Below are 7,562 nucleotides of genomic sequence, written 5' to 3'. Positions count from 1 at the left end.
CCCCCCCCATGCTAACTCTTCATACACCTGAAAGTATTCAGCCTGGAAAAGTTCGCTGTAAACTTGCCAAACGTGCTCTGCTTATTCTGAGCTTCCTTTACAAATACATTAAAAATAATTTCCTCCAGACATTCTGGTAGGAAACAAAATGTAACCACAATTTCAGATAGGTTTTTACTGAATCTCTTTTGTTAAGTAAAATATTTTAACCCAGAGTATTTAGCTCCCTAGAAAGCTGTGTGCAACATCCTCAAAACTAGTTTCTCAAGGATTTTGATGTAAAATTTGATGGATATTTTCTAATAACTTATTTCTTTAGATATTAATAAAGTAAAAGTTGCTACACACATACACCAGATGCCCTGACAATTAATGAGCATGCATGATGCTGTCCACCCTACTTAGCTGAATTAAAGAAGAGAAGATTCAATCAGTAAATCAAGTCAGTAAGTAAAACATATTTTCACTACCAAAGAAGATACCTTGCTCTACAACACAGTTACAAAAGCATAGCTAAAGTGTGAAAATTGCCTTACTGATTTATTTTCCATCAAATCAATTTCTAGAGAAAGGTAATTTCTTCATTATCTCAGATTATTACTCTTTTCTATATTAAACACTTGTACACAGAGAAAATATTATGGCAAAACAATGGTCTCAGGGCTACAAAATTAAGCACTGAAAATTAAGAAAATACCCAATTAAGATTATCTGTGAGACTCCAGTTTAACCTATTGCAAATGTGATTGCAAAACGTTGTGATGCTGTCTTGTCTCATACTATACTGCCCACAGCATCTTTGCGTCAGTGTATTAAATATTTCATTGCAACTTTCCTTTTGAATGCATTATTCCATATACTAGTCACTACCCACTACCCAGCTCTTGTTCCAAAGACAGAATTACTAGTTTCTTCCATTTTTCTTATGGCACCTAAGTATCTGAGTGCTTCACAAATACTGCTTTCTTCTTAGGACACACAATGAAGTAAGGACGTGCTTTATCGTGATCAAGCAGAAGGAGCTGAGGTGCAGTCACTGAAGTCCAAAGCAGTATTTCTGCGGGCTCAGTGAGACGTTTTCATTTGTCAGAATCAAAATCATGCCCGATGTGTGGTACAAAGAGACCTCATCAGTAACAGTGTCATTTGTGTCTGAAAATCAGTCTGAGCCTCTGGATCAGGCAGTTGTTGACCAACATGCTTAGAGAAAGCGACCTTGCGTGGTTGACCCCTCCCACACTAGGACTCCACGCAGGAGCCAGGAGTGCTTGTTTTCCAGGGCAGCAGTAGCCTGCCTCATCCAGCCAGTCAGATTTTCTCTTCTTCCAGCCCCTGTATTACTCACTATGCATCTCCTCGTTTCTGCAACACAAGAGATCAACTATGCAGCATTTCTTTCACTGCACACCAGGCTGATGCATGCCCAGAGCAGCTCCTCTTGTGCCAGGGAAGAGAAGGATTTGAAATAAACACAGCGATTTCATGCAAGGACCACAAAATAGGGGGGTGGAAGGGAAGTAGGAGAATAAACATGGCAAAGAAACTCAAAGTCTGGCATTTCCTAACTTTGAGGCGTAGCTTTGTGCTTTCACTGCTGCTTCAATCCTGTAATTTACTACTGTGAGAGTGAAAGTAGAACTACACTCTCAGCACAGGAAACTCCATTGTGTGGCATCATGATGACACCCTTGTGAGTCATCATCCGAGCTGCTGCCTTTGGGCTCTGCACAGACTGTGACCTCTTGAGGTAACAGAGGGATGGCAAGCAAAGCTCTTCTGCTTCCTCAGCCAACCCAAAACGGGGAGGGAGCATTTTGTCCATGGGTTTGCAAAGGAAAGGTGGATTCAGGGACTGTGGGAGCGGCTCAGGGCTCTGCAGGAGGCTGTGCTTTAATGGTCCTAGGCTCTTCTGCCCATCCACTGTAACCATGACTCCCATGCCTCCTGTCGTCTGCCTGTCCTACCCCCTCCCTTCCTTTCTGTGTTATTCCATGCCCTTATCAGGCCCTATCTGAGCCTCTCAGACTTTTCTAGGTTTCCTTGACCCATGGTCCTTGCTCCTTTTTAATCTTTTCTGCTGTCATTGGTTAACTCTGATGGGCAGCTCAGCCCCACCAGCCACTCTCTCACTCCACTCCCTGGTGGGAAAGGAAGAGAATCGGAAGGGTAGAAGTCCAAAAACTTGTGGGATGAGATAAAGACATTTTAATCAGGAAAATACAAGCCGCATGCACAAGCAGGGCAAAATAAAATATTCACCATGCCTCATCGGCAGGCAGGTGCTCAGCCCTGCCCAGGACAGCAGGGCTCCATCTCGCATAATGGTTATTGGGAAGACAAACGCCATCACTCTGAACATCCCCTCCTTCCTTCTTCTTCCGCTAGCTTTTATTGCTGAGCATGACACCATGCGGTATGAAACATCCCTTTGGTCAGTTGGGTCAGCTGTCCCAGCTGTGTCCCCCCTCAACTTCTTTTGCCCCTCCAGCCTACTCACTGGTGAGGTGGTGTGAGGAGCAGAGAAGGCCTTGATGCTGTGTAAGCCCTGCTCAGCAATAACTAAAACATCTCTGTATTATGAGCACTGTTTGGGTCACAAATCCAAACCCCAGTACCTTATGAGCTGCTATGAAGAAAATGAACTCTGTCTCAGCCCAAATCAGTACATCAAGCCATCTATTTGTCTTTCTGATCAGGGCTACCAATGACACCTCTTCTTCCAGATCTCCATTCCTGCAAGCACCCACCAATATTTTATCCTAACCTGCTGATTTCTCACCAAGCAGCTCCGCGTTGTCTAAGACAGGGCCATCACTCAAGTCAGGGTGAATAAGAAACTCTTCCTGTGCTCTGCTCAGGCCCCAGGTTGTAGGTGTGGATCTGAGCCTCCCTTGGCTTGCAACAGCAGAGAGCTGTGATTGAAAATAAAAGATACAGAGCAGGTTGCTCCAAGCTTCAAGCTAGGGGTATCTGGTCTGTGAGGAGGTAAGCTGTTGGAAGTCTGCCTTGGCCATGAGTGTGCTATGAGGGTGCACTGCAGTGCCTCACTGCTTTCCTGAAATGCTGCTTTCATCTCAGAAGAGTTAATACTTTTTAAAATGTGAAGTGCACCACTCTCTCCCATATATATACACACACCTTTCTTCTTCCATTCAAGAAGAGCTTTGCTGTTCATTTCTCCTGAGCAGAATTATATTGGACATAAGTTTAAGCAGTCACTTCAGTCACATCACTGACATCCAGCCATCCTAAGCCTAAAATGTGGTAGATTTTTAAGGGATCGTCTTTGCTCATGGTTCTTCCTAGCAGAGATCAGTGCATCAAGTTTTGAACTTGGGGCCATAACGTGGTGCAGATGTGTGTAAGTCTGAGACAGTGAGGAAACTGGGACCAGGGACAGACTCTCCCGAGACACTGGGATCCCTCCCAACCCTTTTCTCCTACCAACTCTCCTCTCCTCTCTCTTCCCTTCTAACATAACCTCTATCTCTTCTTAGGCTTCATGAGCCACAATTTACCTATTCCATAAAGAGCCCCTCACTGAACGTAATTCTGTTAATAGGCAGCTTTAGATTAGGAGATCAGTTCCTATTTGCTAAACTGCTGCAGGAGTACCCCCACACAGAAAGTACAAGTAGAAAGCTCTCGATTGCAGAAGTATACATGCAGGAAAAGACAGATAAAGTTTGATTGCACTGATATTAAATTATTATGGTAGTTTGAAGTTTTATGAAGCAATAGTTATAATAATGCCATTTTAGTACTCTGTACTTAGACACATTAGACCTTCTTCCATACAGTAGGTAGTTACTATCTGGGGAAAAATAACCTTCCTTCTCTGATGTGGCAAAAAGCTTATTCGTATCAAAGCTATTACCATTAGTGAATATGTATAAATGAAAAAGTAAAATCTAATAAAATATATATAGCTAGGTACTTTTTTCCAGACTTTTGCAGTGCTTACTATGAAATAATGGAGTGTAGTTTAGCACTTCTCATTTTAACAGGATAGGGAAGCATTCAGATTCTTATTAATTATTAATGTCCATCACATGCAAGTGACTTCACACCGCCAGTCAAATGATATTACTTCAATGATGAAATACAAACCGAATATGTTCGCAGATTGTTAATTACTAAAGCAATACTGAATCTCACATGCAGCTTTAGTTCCTAAGCTATTACCCACAGGTTATAGAATCTACTTGTATGGCAACATAGGTATTTTTAGCAATTTACAACTTGTAAAGCATTGTCTTGACCAAATTCCAGATAAAATTAATCTGAGCAGTCAATACAATAGCAATTGGAGTAGGCATTAAGGTCACGTGGTTGAAGTGGTGAGAGAACAGAACCATTTTTTTTAGGACTATTGCTGGCTGCACACTGTTGACTGCTAGTTTGGGAATTGATTTCATCTCTTCAGTCTTACTCTATTGAATTGGTAAAATCTAGTTGCATGCAGATTTTCTCATGAATTTGGTATACTTCCTTCTGAGTGAATAGGTTGTGTTAAATATTTCAGCCTGGGATTTGACCCATTTTGCAAATTTATCACCTTACAGCAAATTTTATCCCAATTTTATGTTCCCAAATACAAAAACTCCATCACTCTTTTCAATGAAGAAGACCGAAAGCATCACTCTACGATCATCATGTTCTGTTTTATCAGCTCAGTGCCCATGAACTCTGGCAATTAGGCAGGATTAGGTGAACAAGGCAGATTCATCGTTAGCTCGGAATTTCTTTGATTCTGGAGATGTAGGTCAGACCAAGTTTTAAAAATGAGGTTTTGTGGTTTCATTTAATTTTTTATTATACCCTCCATTAAAAAAAAAAAAAGGTTTAAGAGGAAAAATGTGTTACTGGTATAAACAAGGGCAAGAAAGCTGGACTGATGGATTTAGGGAGGAGTAAAATATGAGTGTGTTTGGCAAAGCACTCACACAGAAGATCTCTGCTAGGCATGATGAGAGATTTCTGTAGAACCAGCTCCAGGAGAATCCCTGCAGAGAAGAGAGGCAAGTGAGGGCAGACGTGTTTGAGGGAAGATCTAAAATAGATGAAAAAAGGTGAAACATGCAAATAACCTTGGCAGTGCAACCTGCTACAAATTATAGCAGCCCTGCTGCAGAAGCAAAGCTGCCACAGGCTGCATTAATCTCCCAGACTCCCTGCATGGGTTAGAGGGGAAGAACAGGGAAGAACAATGCACAGGAGAAGATTCAGCAGGGACCTGTTTAATGTGGACATTGAGGAAAAAGTATGAAGAGGTGACAACCAAACTTGCTGCTCAAAAAGCTGTTCCCCTGTACAAGCTTTGTCTGGTGCCATGCCTGTTCCCACTTCTCTGGAAGGCGAGCAGCTGAGGACCACACGGTTGCTGGTACCAGACATGGCTGTGGTCAGCCCTGGGATCATGCTTTATACCCTGCCAGTCTCCATGCTTTAACTACTTCATTCTGGTGTGCTGAAAGGCATCTCCATTGTGAGGGAAGTCAGTGCTCCGAGCCTGCCTGCAGCAAGGGCTGTGCTGGCAGGGCCAACCATGATGGTCAAGCTGTCATTTATGACACAGGGGACAGTTTCTCTTCATCCCTGCACAGCTTCCTACCTTGCACAGAATGAGTGACCACCACTTGGTACATAGGAAAACAACGTGAACGAGCAAGCACATCTCTCATCTCATACTCTCCCAGGAGAGAGGAAAGCTCCATCCCAAATCTTTGTGCCAGCAATGCTGTGTTCAGGATAATGAGGTTGTCAGGGGACCCCTAACGCCGGTGCCCAAGCCTGTGCACCCCACAGATTGGGAAACAGACTTGGGACCCTACTGCACAGATCACAAGGGGGCAGGGCTGTATTGGATGCAAATGTTGAAGCCAAGGAGCTTACAGCCATGTCCAAGAACTCAGAAAACAATTTTCAACACCTTCACCTGTAGGCAGCAGCTGAGCAGGGGTATAGGGGTCTGTGACTTGGGAGCAGTGGGACACAATCCTTTTGCATTTCCAGTTCCAGCAACAGCTCTAGTGTTGGCTTGCCTTTCTGTCTAGTCTTTAAAGCTGACCTTCTCTTCTGTGCTGCAGTCCACGTTACCATGCTGGGTACTGGTTTTTTAGGGTGTTCCCTCTATCCAGTCATTGCCCACATGCAGTTCTCCTCAACATTTAAAATATTAGCAGACTGTAATTTAGGACTCAAGCCTTACATGGGACTAAGCTTGAATATGGATTATTTGACTGAAAACTATCAGATGAGAGTTTTAAAGTCATAGAATCATTAAGGTTGGAAAAGACCTCTAAAATCATCAAGTCCAACTGTCAAGTGTACCTGGAACAGTTGTGAATGATTTAAAATACAGTACAATATCTTCTAGCTCCTTTCTTTAACCTCTATCCCTAATTTTTTATTTCATAGAATCATGGAATTGTTTGGTTGGAAAAGACCTTTGAGATTGAGTCCAACTGTACCTGTCCACTACTAAACCATATCTCTTGAGCACTTCATCTACCCGTCTTTTAAATACCTCCAGGGATGGTGACTCAACCACCTCCCTAGGCAGCCCATTCCATTGCCTGAGAACCCTTTCAGTGAAGAAACTTTTCCTGACATCCGATCTGTATCTCCCTCGGTGCAACTTGAGGCCATTGCCTCTTGTTCTGTCACTAGTTACCTGGGAGAAAAGACACACACCCCTCTCTATACACCCTCCTTTCAGGTAGTTGTAGAGAGCGATAAGGTCAGCCCTCAGCCTCCTTTTCTCCAGACTAAACAACCCCAGTTCTCTCAGCTGCTCCTCATAAGACTTGTTCTCCAGACCCTTCACCAGCTTTGTTGCTCTTCTCAGGACATGCTCCAGCACCTCCATGTCTTTCTTCTAGTGAGGGGCCCAAAATTTGACACAGTATTCAAGGTGCACATTTCATCACACTAGTTTTAAAACTAGTGAAATAGAAACTACAGAGAAGGTACAACAGGGCTCAAATTAAGACTTAGTGGCAAAATCAAACGCAAACACTTTCCTCATTTTGAACAGTTTGACAAATGGTCTAGAAAAAGGAACATGGTGCAGAGCCATCCAGCCCAAGTTCATTAGTTCAGATGTGACCTGCAAGAAGTTAACTGAGGCTGTTGCCAGCAAATGGCTGCTTGGCGGTCTGTGGAGGAGTGCTGCTCATACCTTCACCCTGTGTGAGTACTTGTGGTTGCTGATTTCCCCTTCACAAGTGCTGCTACGGCGGGGGACAACACCCAGTCTCCCTGTCTGATGGTTCTCCAGCTGCTAAATTGATGTTCTCGTTTTCAGTGGGCTTAGCACACGCAGCTCCGAAGTGTAAACACGTGTCTCCACAGACCACCCTGCAAGGGGAGGCTGAGGCTGAGCGTGTCGCAGCAGTGAGGGAGGCTGCTGGGCCAGCCAAGGCTGTGGGCTGCCAGGCGTCCATGCCGTCGCCCTTTGCGGAGGGCGGGCGCGGCTCACTGCTCGGGTGGGCACGCGGGGAGGCCGAGGCTGAGACTGGGGCGCGGGTGCTCGCCGGCCGGCTGACGCTTCCCAGGCA

This window comes from Antrostomus carolinensis, unplaced genomic scaffold (genome assembly GCF_000700745.2).
Source record: "Antrostomus carolinensis isolate BGI_N321 unplaced genomic scaffold, ASM70074v2 scaffold18879, whole genome shotgun sequence".
Classification (NCBI taxonomy): domain Eukaryota; kingdom Metazoa; phylum Chordata; class Aves; order Caprimulgiformes; family Caprimulgidae; genus Antrostomus; species Antrostomus carolinensis.
This window is presented reverse-complemented; position numbering follows the sequence as displayed.